Below are 18,453 nucleotides of genomic sequence, written 5' to 3'. Positions count from 1 at the left end.
TGACAAGGGAACAAAGGCCACACCATCCAGGGATAAGCTGAGTGTAGGCAAATTTGTTGCATTGCCAGTACATGTCCATCAGCGTGGAGGTGCCCCATTGCATGTCCAGAAAATGCAGGATTGTGCCACAGTTTTCATTTGTTCCCAGTGGAACTGTTCCTTTACCTCCGAAACACAAAGAATACAGTGTGAGTTTTCGTTCAATTAGGGGGTTGCTCCTTTCCTTCTAACCATGTGTATCTATCTCAGTAACATAGATTTCATGACATGAGGTATCTATGCCGTTATTCAACCCTCCCCTACTACTCATTTCCTTTAGTATAATCAAGGTGGACGGCCCTACACTGAAACTCCATGTCTAGGGTCAACTTGTTGTTAAAGAAAGCAGCCCCAGACACGTTAAGGGCCACCCTGGCACCACAGAGAGAAGCGGGAGTGCACGTGTTTGTGCACTGATTTGGTGGTTTTGCTAATTCTGAGAGTCTCTTTTCTGAAAAGCCTCGAGCCAAACAGTATCCTCCCCAATGGTGCCCCTCCTGCGCACCCTGTGTAGCTCACTTTGAATATCGCTAGGCTCGGTGAAAAGGTACAGTGCTGTGGGATTGGTCTCATATCGGGTCATTTTCACTACTGCTCTACAGAGTTCCATTCTGCTGGGTTAGATCGTGGGCCTAATCCTACAAAGTAGGTGAAGAAGGCATTTTGCTTTTCTAGGGGCTACCTCTCGGGAGAAAAGTAAAGCCTGTCTACAGCTACTGCATGCAGTATCAGTGAACAGACGTAACATGACCCGGCTGATGTCTTGGAACCTATGGCAGTTATGTGATGATACCATGTGTTGTGTAACAGGACGCTGTGTAGCCTGTGTGGAATGCAAGTGTTGGGTGTGGTGTAATTAAAGGTGGCATTGGAGAGGTTGCTACGCATGCACTGTGACAATGTCAGGATGGACTCAATTTGACTAGACAGTTCTTTGGCAATGAATGTACGCAGCAATACCCATAATGAAAAGAGGGTATACAAATGTGCACCAATACATAATGTATGGAGCATTGATGATCTTGAGATGGATCCAGGGGAGATGCCTGTAGTCCTCTGGTGATGGGGGTTTCTTAGTTTTATCAGTTTGAAAAAAATAAGTTCACTGTACAGTTCGTAGTTCTTGATCCTGTTGGGAGTATCGATGTGGCTGCTGAAAAAGTGATGGTCCGCTGTAAAGGTGGTGCACCTGGAGCCTCAATTGCCCTGTTGGATAAGAGCTCAGTTTGGTTTGTTATTTTAGAAAACATGGCATCTTTGCATATGTTGTCACCAATTATTTCTTTAGGTGTTTTGGTGCCTTTCTTTTGAGGGGGCTGTTTCTTCCATACTTTGCGCAATTTTTAGTGAGGCACCGGAGGGTGGCCACAATCGGGTATCTATTTTGAAAAATTGGGAAGAAAAGTGGGATATTGCTCATGGACACATTAATTTGTATGAGCTGTTGTTCACCCCCTTCTCCATGACTGCCTGGGGCATGGCAGTAAAGCGTTTTTTTTATAGGGCGATTTCATGAGTAGGTAATTTTACGTATTAACTAGTGCTCTGTGACCGTTGCCAGCCCTCCAGTATCCTAGTGTGTGGTTTAGGTGTCACTGGTGCGTGCGGTATCCTCTGACCTACATGTGAGCGGGGCGATGTATAAGGGGAGGTGTGTTGCAATTGCACTTGTTTGGCAATCGCAACATGCCCTGAGTTCACATGTATACCCCTCTAATCCCGGTATGTGGCATGCAACCTGGCCACGTGACCCTCCGTAGTGGCGCAAGGTGTTTTGACTATGCCTTTTTCTAGAAACTTTCTTTGGACTAGATTTGGCCTTCTTTTTATTGGTCTTTGGGTACTTCCCTAGATTTTTTCATGATCTGTTACCTTCAACTGTCGTGAACAGGAGGGGCTGGAGAGTTGTTCTGCGGGCCCCATGTGCCTCTGATATTGCGGTGTTCGAGATTGGGATTATCGTTACATGTGTGTAAAGTCTTGTGTGTTGGTGAATTGCTATGCATGATATGAGGGTGAGCACATCTCTGCGATCTATTTTGTTCAGAGCTGTGACTGATCTATTTCAGACTCCTTTTTTCCCAGCACCCTTCTCTCCCTCGGACCACATCTTCCTCGGGATATTCGGACCTGCAGCTCCCGAATGTGGCCACAGACTTCTAAACAGCAACATGCTTCTTTTGTTATTTTGGAGGGGCACGACCTAGCGAGCTGGCTTAGGTAATTTAGAAAACTTTGAGGAGGCAGAGAGCCTGGTGCAAGGCCAAGAACTCGTCAAATTTTGGCCAAATTATGGTAATGGATTGGGATGGCTGGCTGTTCTGGTGAACCCTCTCTACTGACTTAGCATCATGCGGTGCTACGCAATCTGTCAGACCTCGTACATGTGCTGTAGAGGTTATTGGGTCTTTACTATGCCAAGAGTGCAGGAAACCTGGTTTGCGACACTGGAGGACAGCTTCGTTTTGGAACTGAAAGGAGGCCTCCATTTGGCTGGAGGCCATTTAGCTTTCTAGAGCGCAGTTGGGACCACAAGCCAGGAAGGAATTTTGGTCCCAGGCTGGGTGCCTGAGAAAGGCGACCTTTCGACTTGGTGATTGGAACCCGCCCCAGTTGACTTATGGGTGCGGAAAACCTGGGTGCCTGCCTTTAAGCACTGGTTGGGAGCCGCCCTGCCCCTTCAGACTGCCATCCCCCTAGGGTGTGGCAAGCTAACCCTGCCACAGTAGCAGAGTGGGTCTATGCTCCCGCAGACACCCTGAATGGCGGACTCTAGTGAGGATACCGATGGACAGAATAAGTGCAGCAGCCCTGAGTTTCCTGAACGCAAGTAAATGTGTGAATCCCTAATGTCGTCTCGACCGTCCTTCTTTTGAGTTCTGGTATAGCAAATTTTGAGGTGTGCATGAAATGGATGCTTCACACTGGGGGGTTTCAGCTTACTGCACATTTGAGTTCTGCATTTGTGTGAAGGCATTGTTTTCCAAAATGGTTACCCCTCCCTGTTGTGGTTTTGTCCCTGGTCCTTGTTGGGCTGGGTTACCTGTCTATGGTTTCTGTTACCATGTGTTTGTCCAACTACCTGACCCCTGTTGCGGTGGCGCAGCTGTGAACTGACCCATGTTGGGCGGGGGCTTATCTGGTTCTGGGAAGCAGAGGGGGGCTAGTAACACGGTCCTGGTTTTTGGTAATCCGCTGTATTATTTCCCTGAATCCTGCTACTACATACTTTACCGTTTCCGAACCTCTGCTGCCGTACTCTCATTGGTGCTGCAGCCTTCTGTGCCATTGCGGCCAAAGTGCTTCTGACCCGGACCGCCTGTTCTGAGCTCAGGGGTTTCGTAGTAACTTCATGGTTCCGTCCCAACCCCTTCTTGTTCTCTCTCTATTTTTCTTCTTTTCTCTTCCACATTATATGGCATTCCTGAATGTAGGGGAAATTACAGTCAGGATTTCCCCTCCTGTATCTGATGCAATCCTCTGCCAAAGCCATGTCCTTTGGCTCAAATGATCCTCCCCAGGCCATAACTGGTCAAATTGGTTCCCCTCCTTAGTCCAGCCTGCTGGTAAGTTGCAGAATGGGGGTGCAAACATTTCTCCTTCGCCTCTCACTACAATCTCCCTTGGAGTCAGCTTACAATCATTATGTTCTCGGGCCTGGTAGTGCCCACCCTCATTGGTGGGTCCTGGAGGACTGGAACCCCTTTACCTACCCCCACTAGTTGTATCACTGTCTAGAACTGCTATGATTCTCCCTGTCACTTTAGTGTGTTCACATTGAACCAGTGAGAGTGCAGGTTCTCTATCCCTCTGAGGTTCAGTGGACTGAATGCAACAGACGGGGGGAGCCCTGGGCTCAAACTACAGGGCACTCTAGCGCTGGACTGGGGTGGTGCCGTGACTACCTGGGCTTGTTGGTCTGTTAGTCTTTCATGCCTGGATCCTGAAGAAATTGCAAAAAAATGACATATTTGATATGATCAAAATAAATGTATATTTCTAAATTTATATTCAACATGTATTGTTTGGTTTCCAGAATATGCTTTATTAATTAGAATGTGAGGTATATGTACCCACGTTAATTTTGGAGAGACATTTTTCTTACATATGGCAAACACAAGCTACACCTAATTTCCCAGATCCAAATATTTTTCCTAATGTACAAATCACACCTTATATCACTCCCAGGGCTCAAGCGTACCATCTGTGCCACGCTCAGCTGTCCAAGAGAACAACATCTCTCACTTCTTTCAGATGCCAACAGTGTTAAGAAACCAATAGCACTGAGAAAACCCTTTTGACTAAAAAATAAGATTGAGGTACCGGCTCTCTATCACACCCAGAGCCCAAGTGTAACATTTGTGTCACGCCCAGCTTCCCAAGCGGTATGGTCTCAACCCTGTATCACACCCAGGGAACAAGTTTACCATTTGTGTTACGACAAGCGGTCCAAGCAACAAAACACCTCTCATTGAGGTACTGGCCCTATATCGCACCCAGGATCTATGTGTATCAACTGTGTCACGCTCAGCGGTCCAAGCGACAAAACAACCTTCAAACAACATTCACCTTTCTGAAAAGGTGCCTTTTCATAGTTTGCCATACACCAAATGCTGGGACTAAGTCTTCGATGTAGTCTCTTACCCTTCTGACAGCGGCTTCAGGATGGACCTTCTCCCTGCAGATTCATCAGAATGTCCAATCAATTGCAGCATCTGCTCACCTTCCTTTTTGCTCAAATGTGAATCCATTTGGGAGGGGCGCCTTCCTTTCATCCCAGTCTGGTCAGAGGAACCAATCAGCTCCTGGCTGGCTCGCCAAAATGTTGCTCAAATGTGAATTTACATTGAAGAAAAAAAAAAAAGACATGAGAAGTTTACCAAAACAGGAACAGTTTGTTTTATTAATCATTACGGTAGGAAGAACAGTACCAGAAATGGGGTCTGAGGATTGTCTCAAAGTACAATTGAGCTGCACGGTATTGAATACATTTCTGAGTACCATAAAATAATTACAACATTCCTTTTAGGATAAGGAATGTGAGCAGTTGTCTTGGAGTCGTAAATAAGGTCCCTGATAACAAATGCAGGTGGGCCTCAACCTTGCGTGGACACAATGAGGGCCAGTGGGCAACGTGTCCAGATGGCCGGCATGAGGGGCACGTGACTGCTGCGTGTTACAGTGCATGCTGTGTTCTGACTGGCTAAGTGTTCCTAACTTCATGTGGCACCTGACTTTATGGTGTTTTAGGAATGTGCGCACTCCACTGGCCATATGTGCTTTATTGGGGCCAATCTCCTGGGACCACTGTATTGTTGCTAAACCTATCTGTGGGATTGATCAGACTTTCCTTTTCGCGCATTTGTCTGTCAGCTACATGGTGCCCTAATTAATCAATCAAAGCATTTGTAAAGCACAGCACTATTACCCCTAAAGGTATCTGGGCGCTGAGAGTGCTGTGCCTCTGTTGAAAGGCCACATCTTGAGTCTCATTTTGAAGTCCGCCAAGGAGAGAGCTGTTCAGAGGTGGAGGGGAAGGCTGTTCTAGGACTTGGCTGCTGTGTAGGAGAAAGAGCGGCCTCTGCTACAGCTGTGATTGATGTGGTGGGTGTGTGCAAGTTTCAGCGAGACGAAGCATAGTTGTCTTACTGGGACGCAGAAGCTCATCGATGGTTGATGTAGGACGGCCCAAGGTTGTGGAGAGCCTTGTATACGAGTGTGAGGATTTTGAATTGGCATCTCTTCTGGACAGGGAGCCAGTGGAAGTTCTTGAGGAGGAGGGTGATGCTTGAATACTTGGGAAGGTTGAGGATGAGTCTGGCTGCGGTGTTCTGCAGAGTCTGGAGTCTTAAATAGCTGGGAGGACACTCTGGCGTAGAGTGTGTTGCCACATTTGAGGCGGCTGGTGACCAGGGCATGGGTGACTGTCTTTCTGCTGTCATTAGGGAATCATTTGAAGATTTGGCAGAGCATATGGAGATGTATAAGCAGGAGGCAACTGAGTTTACTTGACGACTGATGGATGGTTGGCAGTTGAGGATGATGCAGCGGTTTCGTGCGTGGTCGGATGGAGAGGGTCTTCTTCCTGAAGATCAGCACTTCTATTTTGTCAGTGTTTAGTTTTAGGCAGCTGTTTTTCATCCATGTTGCGAAGTTGGTCATGGTGTTGCAGAAATTAGCAACATGGGGGTCTTCAGTGACTGAGAGTATTAGTTGAGTGTTGTCGGCGTAGGAGACTATATTGAGTCTGTGGAATCTGACGATGTCTGAAAGGGGGGTCAGGTAGATGTTGAATAGGACTGGGCTGAGGGAGGATCCTTTGGGTACACCACAGGTGATGTTCTTTGGTGTTGAAGTGAAGGGAGGAGGGAGGATGCTCTGGTTGCGGCCTGACAGGAAAGAGGAGACCCACTTAAGAGCGTTCTGTTCAATGCCTACAATGTGGAGTCTGGTGGAAAAGTGTATCGAACGCTGTGGAGAGGTCCAAAAGGATCAGAGCTGCATACTCTCCTCAGTCGAGGAGGGTCCTGATGTCTTTCGTGGCGGCGATCAATGCAGACTTCATTCTGTGGTTGGCCCAGAATCCTGAATGTAAGGTGTTGAGAAGGTGGTTTTGTTCAAGGTAGTCAGTGAGCTGGTGGCTGATCACTTTCTCAAGCACTTTGGCCGGGAAGGGAAGCAGGGAGATCAGTCTGTAATTTTTGAGGTTCCTGGGGTCGGCGGAGGGTTTCTTTAGGAGGGGTCTCACCTCTGTGTGCCCCTATTTGTCCGAGAAAGTTGCCGCAGAGATGGAGGTGTTGAGGATGCGGGTTAGTTCTGTGCTAACAGTGTTGACTCCGAGGCAGGTGTCGGTGGGTGTTCCGGAGTGGATGGATTCCATGATGGCTACGTGGTCTGTGTGATAATCAGGGACCAGGAGGTTATTGTGTGGCTGGTGTTCTTTGCCTAGGCTAAAGGTGGAGGGTTAGGGGTCGAAATTGTTGCATGTGGTGGTGATGTTGCTGTGGAAGTAGTCAAAAGGTGTCGCAGAGTTCCTGGGATGGGTGAATGGTGATCTCTGTGGCTAATTAATGCCTTGATGATTCTGAAGAGTTCTTTCATACGGTTGGCTGCAGTGTTGATGCAGGAGTGATTCCTGCTCTTTTTGCTGCCTTGATGTGGTGGTGGTAGCAGTTGTTGAGGGGTGTCTTGTAGGCTGCTCTGTCGGAGGAGTCCTTCATCACTATCCATCGTTTCTCAAGTTGGTGGCAGTCGTGTTTGGAATTTCTGAGCTCCGGAGTGTACCATCTTCCTGGCTTGGAGGTGTTGTTGGTTTTAGCTGGTTTCAGCAGGGCGACTCTGCTGGCGGATTTGGTGATCAGGTGGTGAAGTTTTCGAATGCCTGGTTGAGGTCGAGGTCTGCCGTGGGCACTGACTCTACGGTGCATAGGGTTTGCACCCATAGGGTCTCTGTTACCTTGCCCCAGCTTCACTGGGGGGGTGCTGCGGTGCTTGGAGTTAGTGTGCTAGGAATTGGAGATGGTAAAGTGGACGATGACGTCTGTCAAGGTCAGTTCAGTAATGTGGGTGAAACTAATTCTATCGCTACAAGTGAAGATGGCGTCTGGTGTGTGTCCAGCTTTGTGTGTGGGTTTGGTAACTAGTTGGGTGAGGCCGATGTTAATGAGGTTCTCTATGAAGAAGTGGAGTTGGTGTTGTTAAGGTGAAAACTTTGATCGTTGAGTAGGATGTAGTGGCGAGAGGGGCGATTAGGTTGGCTATGGTGTCGCAGAAGGCTGGGTGTGGTCCCGGAGGTCTGTATGCGAGGGTGCCTTGCATTATGGTGTTGGCATCGATTTGGAGTTGGAAGCTGAGATGCTCCATGAGGGGTGTTGGGTCGTCGTCGGTGATGGTGCATTAGATGGTTTCCTTGAAGATGATGGTGATGCCCCTGTCATGTTTGTTGGTGCAGTCTTGGTGTATCACCTTGTAGCCATCAGGGGTGGCTAGGGCAATGTCGGGGGTTTGAGGAGGGTGTTAGCCATGTTCCTGTGATGAAGGTGACATCCAGGTCGTGGGTGGTAATGGTGTCCGAGATGTCTGTGGCATCTGCATACGCAGCGGGTGTTTAGCAGGATTCAATGGAGTGCTGCTTGGTTGTTTGTAGTCTTATGTGTGGGTGCAGTGCAGGCATTAGTGTGCGCATGTGGGCCCGTGTTGCAGGAGAAACAGCAGTGTAGACAGATGAAGGGTCCTTTGGTTGAACGTGGGGAGGCTGTTGAGCAGCTGTTGATGGGATGTCTGACGTTCAGGGCCTTGAACTCCCCGGTGGTGTATCAGTGGGGGTGGGAGGACCAGGGGTCCTGGCGCTGGGCACAGTCCAGGCACACACAGGAGCAGAAGGGGCTTGCCTTTGGCGCGCCTGCTGCACTGCGGCCTCCATTATATGTCCTGGGAGGTGGGAAGGGCCAGGGTGCGAGGTAGGAAGGCGGAGGGCTGGAGCAGAAGTGGAGCAAAGGAGGCATTGGCAGGGGCATCAGAAGATGCAATTAGGCTCAGTAGTGCAGGCGGAGCTGTCCCAATCAGGCTCAGGAACCCGGGTGGAGCTGCAGCCTCCATTATATGTCCTGGGAGGTAGGAATCTGATAGCCCAACAGACCCACCCACTCCAAATTACCTGACTGTTAGAACCCCTTTCAGAGGGACACAGGGCGAGCAGGGGCTACAGGGCCCAACTGTCGTGGTTGAGGCATTTTATTCCTGATGTCCCCTACTTACTATGGATTCTGAAACAACTAGCCCAAATACCCCTTCAGCACTTGAATCTTAGTGGTAGCACGGGCCTAGCAATCAGCCTCAGAGGAGGACACAGGGAAGTGAGCACCGGTTTACAACACAAAGTATGTTCAATAGACCACTAATATTACAGTTCAGTCAATTATTATCTTTTACTAAAAAAGCTGTATTTATATAGGAACACGAAGTGAAATGTGACATAAACAAATACACACAGCCTCCTGCGGTTAGGGCTCTAGTGTTTAATAGGCAGGTCCCTCCGTCCCACTTCCCTCTCCCTAGTGGTAGTGGTTATTCACTATTCACTATAGGTGAAATTCAGGTTAGGCCCCACTAGCAGTCCGAGTCTCAGAAATCCCACTCTGTGTGTTAGAAAAGTCAAATGTGTTCCAGGGCCGAAGCGCTATCTAGCAATTTCCTACAGGGACTTCCAGTCCATCGTTCAGTCTTACCAGCAGTGGTTGTCTGACTGAAGTGTTCAAGACTGTCTTGTGGGTGCGGCAGCTCTGGTGAGTATCACACATGTGGCTCTGCCAAGGCTGGGTGTCCTTGGAGCTCCTCCGAAGCGACAATAAGTTTCCTTTAGTCTTTCTCATAGGTATGGAGGTTGGGAGGGATTCATCCGATGCTGGTTCTGGTCCTCAGGCGGTGCTCGGGCCTGCACGAGTCACTACTGCAGCCGCTCCATGAGGCAATGTCATCAATCAGGCTATGATCCTTGTCTTTTTCAGTGTCCTCTGGCGTATAGGGTCACCACATCTGCTCCTTACTCAGGTGACTGCCCCAGCGGTACAACATCAAGTTCCTCTTCACTGCAGCCCCCTCTGGCATACGGGAATCACTAACACACTGGTGACAGCTCGAATGGTACAGCTAACTTCATATTGGCCATTTCTGTCACACAGTGTCGCTAACTTACACAGCACAAACATGTGAAAGCCTGATCCCTCTGGCACACGGGCCACTGCATGCTTGGCACGGCTGTAAAGTTGACCACAACTATTTTATATGCCTCTCTAATATATGGGGGTCCCTGACTTAAACCTCCTTTCAGGCAAAGACCCAATCAGTGCAGCCTAGCTACAGGAATTCACTCTACATGATATTCTGCTGGACCTTGCTCCCTCCAGTTCCCTCCTCTTGCTCACTGGTCTTGGCAAGCAGGCGGTCACTGGTGCTATAGGCTCCAGGGGCAGGTGGGTCTTGGATTCTCTGGGTAATGTCCCCCCTGCCCACTTGGGAATCTGGCACGCCTTTACCTTCAGCCCTGGTCACACACAGAAATATTGCACAGCTTCTCCCCCTTTCCCAGCATGACTGGGTGTTTGACAGTTGACAATTTGGGGGGCTTTGAGCTCCCCTTCTTATAGTTCATTTCAAGACACCAAATGTGATTTAGGGTCTTAGTCTTTGAAGTTTGTATTGGAGGGCTGTTTGCTTTGAAATGCCCTCTCCTCTGCCCTTCCTCCAGAAAGCAGTCTGTCATAGCAGGAGCAACTCCAAATCTGATAGCCCCACAAAAATAGGCTATGAGCATGACTAGAGGTTCACACCTGGAAGTCAGCCACAGTGATGTGTGCTTACCCAAGCGCCCTAGCCCTACTCTGCATGATTCTTTTAACAGACCCATCTCCTTCCCGAGATGTGCCCAGGCCTCTTTCTGGTGTTCTCTCTCTGAATCAAAGAGCACCCTTTAAAGTCTACTGAAGAACCTGGCTCTCCTTCCTCCAACCCAGCTCACAGGAATGGCTCAAGGGAATGTAGCAATCCACAAATGTGTATGAGGTTCCTTTACCTCCTCATGCTCCTCCAGTCAGCCCTGGGTCTCCCAAAATAGAAGCCAGAATCTTCCATGGATTGTACCATTCACAGGTACAGATATACCCAGCACATGCATACAACACACTGCACAGCACTACATACTCACCTGATGTAGGGCAAAGGTTGGTTTAGCATACAGCTGCAGCACTTTACAGGAGTGAGCCTGTATGCCGCACTCCAGTGAAACAGGCAAACAGGCCTGTTAACTGTTACTGATCACAACACGTTATGTTGCCACCACCCAGCTTGTGCTACTTATCGCCTGGCAAAGGCACCAGACTTTAACCACAATGAGGGCAGAGCTTTGGGCGCTCTTCCCAGTCTATCAAGACTGCAATCCATGAACCAACCCTATGTCATGGCTTGGCATCCCTAGGCCCTCTTCTAGTTATTCCAGTCCCTCCCTTCACATTGCTCCATCCTGGCCCCTTGCCCTTAGGATCCCTCATCCCTAGGCCCTCGTCTAGTTATTCCAGTCCCTCCCTTCACATTCCCTACTGGCCAACACGCCCTCGCCTTTCTTCTCTCCCATCGAACTCTCCCGCCTTTACTCTCTCTTCGACGTCTCTAGCTGCCTTCCTCTCTCAGACGCTCACATTCAACCACTGGCCCTATTCCACCCTCACCCCTTTATCTTTCCCCTACCTTCTCGTGTCACACTCCACATCCCAGGACCCACCTCTCCCATTCCAACTTGTCTCCCCTTATGTCATTCCGTCCTCCATTTCTCCAAAACTCCACCCCTGCATGTCTTCCCCCGCACTCCCTCGTTTGATCCTTGGCCCTTTGCCGCACTCTCAGACCCCCTCATACGGCCCCTCTCCCCTAGTGTCACACTGCGCTACCCACCTGTGACACTCCCCCACCCCTGCCTTTCTCTCCCCCGCGCCCCTTTTCTAGCCTCACATCTCAGTCCTTCTACACTCCCTCATCCCCACTACTCTCCCGTCGTGTTAAAACCCCTCACCCCGGGTCTCCCCCCATCTGACCCCACCCAGCTCCCCTAAACCGGCCCCCACCCCTGCGCTAATCATGTGCATGTGGGCGGCTGCGCGGAGCGACGTCAGAGGATGTGGTGGGGGGATGTTTGCTGCCTTTCCGGCAATAAAAAAAAAGGTAGAAGAAGAGCAGTAGAGAGAGTGGAGGGATGGCGGAGAGAAGGGAGGCAGCGTGAGGAGAGAGAGGAAGGGGGGGTGTGGGGAGAGGAAGGAAGAAGAGCGTGTGACGCGTCAGTAATCACTGCAGGTCCAGGTCCTGCGAGGGAGGAGAGAGCAGAGGGAGGGACAGGCGGAGGAGAGAGAGCTCCTGGAGGACAGCGGGTCCGGGAGGGACCAGAGCCCGCGACGTCGCAGCCCCGGAGGGCAGGATCCGCCGCCTGGACCCTGGAGTGAACGGATCCGAGGTAAAGCCCCCACCGCGCCCCCATTCCCTTTCAGCCGCGGTAATTGTAATCTGCTTTATGTATTTAAATAGCGCTGCCTCTTGTACCGGGCGCGGGCGGCTGTGTCTCTGCGGGGGTCTCCGGGGCTCTCCCCCCACCAGCCCCATCCAGCCACCGAGATCCCACCGATCCCTCCTCTAGCCCCAAACCCACGGACTCCAGCCCTATGGAGCCCCGTCTCTGACACCCAGCTGCCCTTTAACTCCCGACAGCCTCGCCCCCACCTCCACCAGACCCCCATGTCACCCCGCCACTCGCGCTCACCGTCCAGTTCCCGTGAACCCCACTAAATGCTGCTTGGAACCCCCGTATCCGCGCTGACCCTCAGTATAAGCCACGGTACCCCATCCGGCTTAACTGTACAGCTGTTACTGCTCCCCCCAGAGGAGGCCAGCCTCCACCGCCCCCTCTCATTGCTGCTCCCAAGACCCCCCAACTCCTGCCGACTCCAGAACTTTTGCAGATAGACCAACTTCTGCGCACCTTGAACAACCACGGGAAGCCCTCAATGAACCCCCCCCCCCCCCCCCAACTGCACTGACTCCTTTCTCCCCTGGAACTCTTACAAATATCCCCCCAGGTCCACTCCCAAACCCCAGCTCTGCCGCTTCACTCCCACTCGTGCAGATGTCCAAGCCCTGCTCACCCCGAACTTCTACTGACGTCTGACACCCATGCAAAGCCCCATCTGAACCCCAACTGCACTGACGCCTGTCTCCCCTGGGGCTCTTGCAAATACCCCCAGGATCGAACCCCAAACCCCAGCTCTGCCGCTTCACTCCCACCGGTGCAGATGTCCAAGCCCTGCTCACCCCGAACTCGTAGCAGCCACACCCCCGAGTGCAGAGGCCGCTGCTCCTTGGGGGGCACTGCCCCTGGCTCTCGAACTTTCATGCAGGTCGGCGGCACCCCAACGCTTCCCAACTCCCACTGACCCCGATCGCCCACAACCCCTACTTTCACTGTCTCCTCTCCCCCTACGTATGATACTATTAACTTTCATTGCACCCCTATTTGTCATAGCCCCCTAGTTTCACTGTTCTCCCCCCCCCCAGTTCTGCTACTCATTGACTTCCACTGAATCTCCCCCCGTCCCCCCAGCCCATCTCGCTCACCCCCAAGTCCCTCGAACCGACAATCCGCCGCCCCTGTTTCTACTGCTCCTGCGGGCAGGACCACTGCCCCTCTTTCCCCTTTTAGGACGCAGGCTGTGTGAGTGCACGGAGCAGGGCCGGTGGTGCACACATGCACGGAGCAGGGCCAGTGCTGCACACACACACACCGTCCAGCCAGGACCCTGCCTCCCCTCTCAGGACGGACACTGTGTGACTGCACGGAGCAGGGTCAGTGCTGCTCACACACACGGTCCAGCGAGGACCCTGCCTCCCCTCTCAGGACGGACACTGTGTGAGTGCACGGAGCAGGGCCAGTGCTGCACACACACACCGTCCAGCCAGGACCCTGCCTCCCCTCTCAGGACGGACACTGTGTGACTGCACGGAGCAGGGTCAGTGCTGCTTACACACACGGTCCAGCGAGGACCCTGCCTCCCCTCTTGGGACGCACACTGTGTGAGTGCACGGAGCAGGGCCAGTGCTGCTCACACACACGGTCCAGCGAGGACCCTGCCTCCCCTCTCAGGACGGACACTGTGTGACTGCACGGAGCAGGGTCAGTGCTACACACACACACGGTCCAGCGAGGACCCTGCCTCCCCTCTTGGGACGCACACTGTGTGAGTGCACGGAGCAGGGCCAGTGCTGCACACACACACGGTCCAGCGAGGACCCTGCCTCCCCTCTCAGGACGGACACTGTGTGACTGCACGGAGCAGGGTCAGTGCTACACACACACACGGTCCAGCGAGGACCCTGCCTCCCCTCTTGGGGCACACACTGTGTGAGTGCACGGAGCAGGGTCAGTGCTGCTCACACACACGGTCCAGCGAGGACCCTGCCTCCCCTCTTGGGGCACACACTGTGTGAGTGCACGGAGCAGGGTCAGTGCTACACACACACACACACACGGTCCAGCGAGGACCCTGCCTCCCCTCTCAGGACGGACACTGTGTGAGTGCACGGAGCAGGGTCAGTGCTGCACACATACACGGTCCAGCGAGGACCCTGCCTCCCCTCTTGGGACGCACACTGTGTGAGTGCACGGAGCAGGGTCAGTGCTACACACATACACGGTCCAGCGAGGACCCTGCCTCCCCTCTTGGGACGCACACTGTGTGAGTGCACGGAGCAGGGTCAGTGCTGCTCACACACACGGTCCAGCGAGGACCCTGCCTCCCCTCTTGGGGCACACACTGTGTGAGTGCACGGAGCAGGGTCAGTGCTACACACACACACGGTCCAGCGAGGACCCTGCCTCCCCTCTTGGGACGCACACTGTGTGAGTGCACGGAGCAGGGTCACTGCTAAACACACGGTCCATCCAGGACCCTGCCCCCCCTCTTGGGACGCACACTGTGTGGGTGCACGGAGCAGGGTCAGTGCTACTCACATACACGGTCCAGCGAGGACCCTGCCTCCCCTCTTGGGGCGCACACTGTGTGGGTACACGGAGCAGGGCCAGTGCTGCACACATACACGGTCCAGCCAGGAACCTTCCTCCCCTCTTGGGACGCACACTGTGTGAGTGCACGGAGCAGGGTCAGTGCTGCTCACACACACGGTCCAGCCAGGACCCTGCCTCCCCTCTCGGGACGGACACTGTGTGAGTGCACGGAGCAGGGTCAGTGCTGCTCACACACACGGTCCAGCGAGGACCCTGCCTCCCCTCTTGGGGCGCACACTGTGTGAGTGCACGGAGCAGCGTCAGTGCTACTCACATACACGGTCCAGCGAGGACCCTGCCTCCCCTCTTGGGGTGCACACTGTGTGGGTACACGGAGCAGGGCCAGTGCTGCACACATACACGGTCCAGCCAGGACCCTGCCTCCCCTCTTGGGACGCACACTGTGTGAGTGCACGGAGCAGGGTCACTGCTACACACACGGTCCATCCAGGACCCTGCCTCCCCTCTTGGGACGCACACTGTGTGGGTGCACGGAGCAGGGTCAGTGCTACTCACATACACGGTCCAGCGAGGACCCTGCCTCCCCTCTTGGGGCGCACACTGTGTGGGTACACGGAGCAGGGCCAGTGCTGCACACATACACGGTCCAGCCAGGACCCTGCCTCCCCTCTTGGGACGCACACTGTGTGAGTGCACGGAGCAGGGTCAGTGCTACACACATACACGGTCCAGCCAGGACCCTGCCTCCCCTCTTGGGGCGCACACTGTGTGGGTACACGGAGCAGGGCCAGTGCTGCACACATACACGGTCCAGCCAGGACCCTGCCTCCCCTCTCAGGACACTGTGTGGGCGCACAGAGCAGGGCCAGTGCTGCTCACATACACGGTCCAGCCATGACCCTGCCTCCCCTCTTGGGATGGACAGTGTGGGTGCACGGAGCAGGGTCAGTGCTACACATGCACGGTCCAGCCAGGCCCTGCCTCCCCTCTCAGGACACACAGGGTCAGTGCTACACATACACAGTCCAGCCAGGACCCTGCCTCCCCTCTTGGGACGCACACTGTGTGAGTGCACGGAGCAGGGTCAGTGCTGCTCACACACACGGTCCAGCCAGGACCCTGCCTCCCCTCTTGGGACAGACACTGTGAGTGCACAGAGCAGGGTCAGTGCTGCTCACTCACACGGTCCAGCCAGGACCCTGCCTCCCCTCTTGGGACGCACACTGTGTGGGTGCACGGAGCAGGGTCAGTGCTGCTCACACACACGGTCCAGCCAGGACCCTGCCTCCCCTCTTGGGACGCACACTGTGTGGGTGCACGGAGCAGGGTCAGTGCTACACACACACACGGTCCAGCCAGGACCCTGCCTCCCCTCTTGGGACGCACACTGTGTGAGTGGACGGAGCAGGGTCAGTGCTACACACACACACGGTCCAGCCAGGACCCTGCCTCCCCTCTTGGGACGCACACTGTGTGAGTGCACGGAGCAGGGTCAGTGCTGCTCACACACACGGTCCAGCCAGGACCCTGCCTCCCCTCTTGGGACGCACACTGTGTGAGTGCACGGAGCAGGGTCAGTGCTACACACACACACACGGTCCAGCCAGGACCCTGCCTCCCCTCTTGGGACGCACACTGTGTGACTGCACGGAGCAGGGTCAGTGCTACACACACGGTCCATCCAGAGTTCTGGATGCAGTACTACTGCCTCCCGCCACCCACCCCCCCAGGACGGACATCGTGTGGGACACGCACACGCTTCATCCAGTGTCCTAAATGCAGGAGCACTGAGCCCTAATCCGACCACACCAAGTGCGACCGCTGTAGCCCCGGTGTGTGCCCACTCACGTCCGGTGCCCTCTGCGGGAGCCACGGCCTGGTGTCCCTCTGGTTTCAAAGGGTGAGTGGAGGAGCTTCCCGCTCTCCGTGGATGATGTGGGACCTCGGCGCTGTGGAGGCGCCCCCCTCGTCATTGCCATAGATGTGGGCGCGTGAACCCCATCTTTGCCATGAATGGGTGACTCGGTCTCCGCCGTGTATTAGCGGGCACGGCCACCCCTCTCTACGTTGTGCTCCATTTTTGCTTCCTTAACTTCTGAATGCGTACAGTTCATTTACACGTATTTACAGTTTGTGTTTAATAAAATGACATCCTACCCCCACAAGACTGTCTCATAATTCACTTTTCTTTCTCTGGCTGCAAAGTGAGAGGAGTCTGTAAACAACAATCCTCATGTAAAAAAGGAGCAATTTGTCAGAAGATATTGCCTGACATCTGACATCTGTGAGGTGAGGCAAATGTGACACATAAATGCAGAATTTAAAGGAATCTTTGTTTATTGCTTGGACTTTCACAATCACCAAGAATTGGCTGGCTCCCCATGACCCATTGTTTAGGAAACACTGTATTACGGACATTAATTAAAATGCAAATATACTGCTGTCTTGCAAATACCGCCCAGGTCCAGTCACAAACCCCAGCCCTGCCACTGCACTCCCACTCGTGCAGATGTGCAGCGGCCGCTGCTCCTTGGGGTCATTGCCCCGGCGCATAGGACCCCTTCTCCAACTTCCATGCACTTTGGCGCGTGTGGCCCGTCCTTGCATGTTGAGATTTTGAAGCCCACAATGGCATGAAGACTGAAAGCCCCACAATGCAAGATGCTACTGGCGGAAGGCGAGGGCTGCCGATATCGCACTAATCAGTGCACCATTGGGAAAAGCCAAACGCAACCATTTTGTACTTCACTTTTAGGTGGAAGACAAAAGGTTATAGGTGATGCACGTGTATGTGTGAGGACTGTGGTGGGTGCTGCGCGTGCGATGAGTGTTGTGTTTATAAGTGCGGCGATGCACGTACGATGTCTTTCGGAGGGATGTTGCGCGTCCGATGAGTGCTCTGTTTATAAGTGCGGCGATGCACGCGCGGTGCGTGTGATCTCTTTTTCGGGTTGCTGCGCGTGCGATGAGTGCTCTGTTTATAAGTGCGGCGATGCACGCGCGGTGCGTGTGATCTCTTTTTCGGGTTGCTGCGCGTGCGGGGAGTGCTCTGTTTATAAGTGCGGCGGTGCACGCGCGGTGCGTGTGATCTCTTTGGCGGGAGGCTGCGCGTGCGAGGAGTGTGATGTGTTTGGAGGGGCTCTGCACGTGCTGCGAGTGTTTGGGTATCCAGGCCGCTGTGATTTGAGCTCTCTAGTGTTTTAGGGCGTTTGCATCGCCTTGACGCATGAAGACCCCTCGTGGGCTGCTAGTGTTTTCGCCGGGTGGGTGGTGGTGAATCAGGCGCGTGCGAGGGAGAGTTGCTACGTAAAGTTGGCCTAGAAAGGTTCCTTTCTTCTTGGCACCCAGTTACACTCCCTGGTGCCTCCTCCCTATGTCGTTTCAGTGTCCACTGCGTCCCCTGGGTGCGACCACATTTGGAGTTCGACCGAGATGATGTCTTTGGGTCCAGGGAGGGCTGGAGGGTGAAGATACAAAAGAACGGGATTACTTCGGGGAGCAAAACCGTGCCAGTTTCACACTGTATGGGAAAGATACGTGTATTTTCTTCTCAGACTAACAGTTTTATTAAGAAAAAGTCCACTTTCTATTGTTTTCGTCAATTCCCAGTGCCTTTACATATTTTCGCTGTGGAAAGTGAAACAATGTAACAACGAAAAACAATATAAGGTGGACTTTTTCATCATAAAGATCAAGTTACCTTTGGTAATGAATTATCTGGTGGAGGCATATTCTAGTTGCAGGGCACCCAGTCAGCACCACTGGGGACTGCGGGGTGGGAGCCTGAAGATACCCACTGTCCCAGCCAGCTCCCCACCTCCTGTGGGAGCCGGCATTGCTGTCATAGACATGGA

At 53.2% G+C, this 18,453-nt stretch overlaps 1 protein-coding gene across 1 annotated transcript in view; it reads left to right on the top strand.

The window, feature by feature from the left end:
* The first annotated feature begins 11,715 nt into the window (after positions 1-11,715).
* The window catches only part of LOC138262245 (BTB/POZ domain-containing protein KCTD12-like), an 86,817-nt gene continuing 80,079 nt past the window's right edge, over positions 11,716-18,453 (top strand). The window contains exon 1 of the mRNA XM_069212110.1: positions 11,716-12,037. The gene's annotated coding sequence lies outside the window, so the exon portion shown is untranslated. The remainder of the gene's footprint in view (positions 12,038-18,453) is intronic.

This window comes from Pleurodeles waltl, chromosome 10 (assembly GCF_031143425.1).
Source record: "Pleurodeles waltl isolate 20211129_DDA chromosome 10, aPleWal1.hap1.20221129, whole genome shotgun sequence".
Classification (NCBI taxonomy): Eukaryota; Metazoa; Chordata; class Amphibia; order Caudata; family Salamandridae; genus Pleurodeles; species Pleurodeles waltl.
This window is presented reverse-complemented; position numbering and strand designations above follow the sequence as displayed.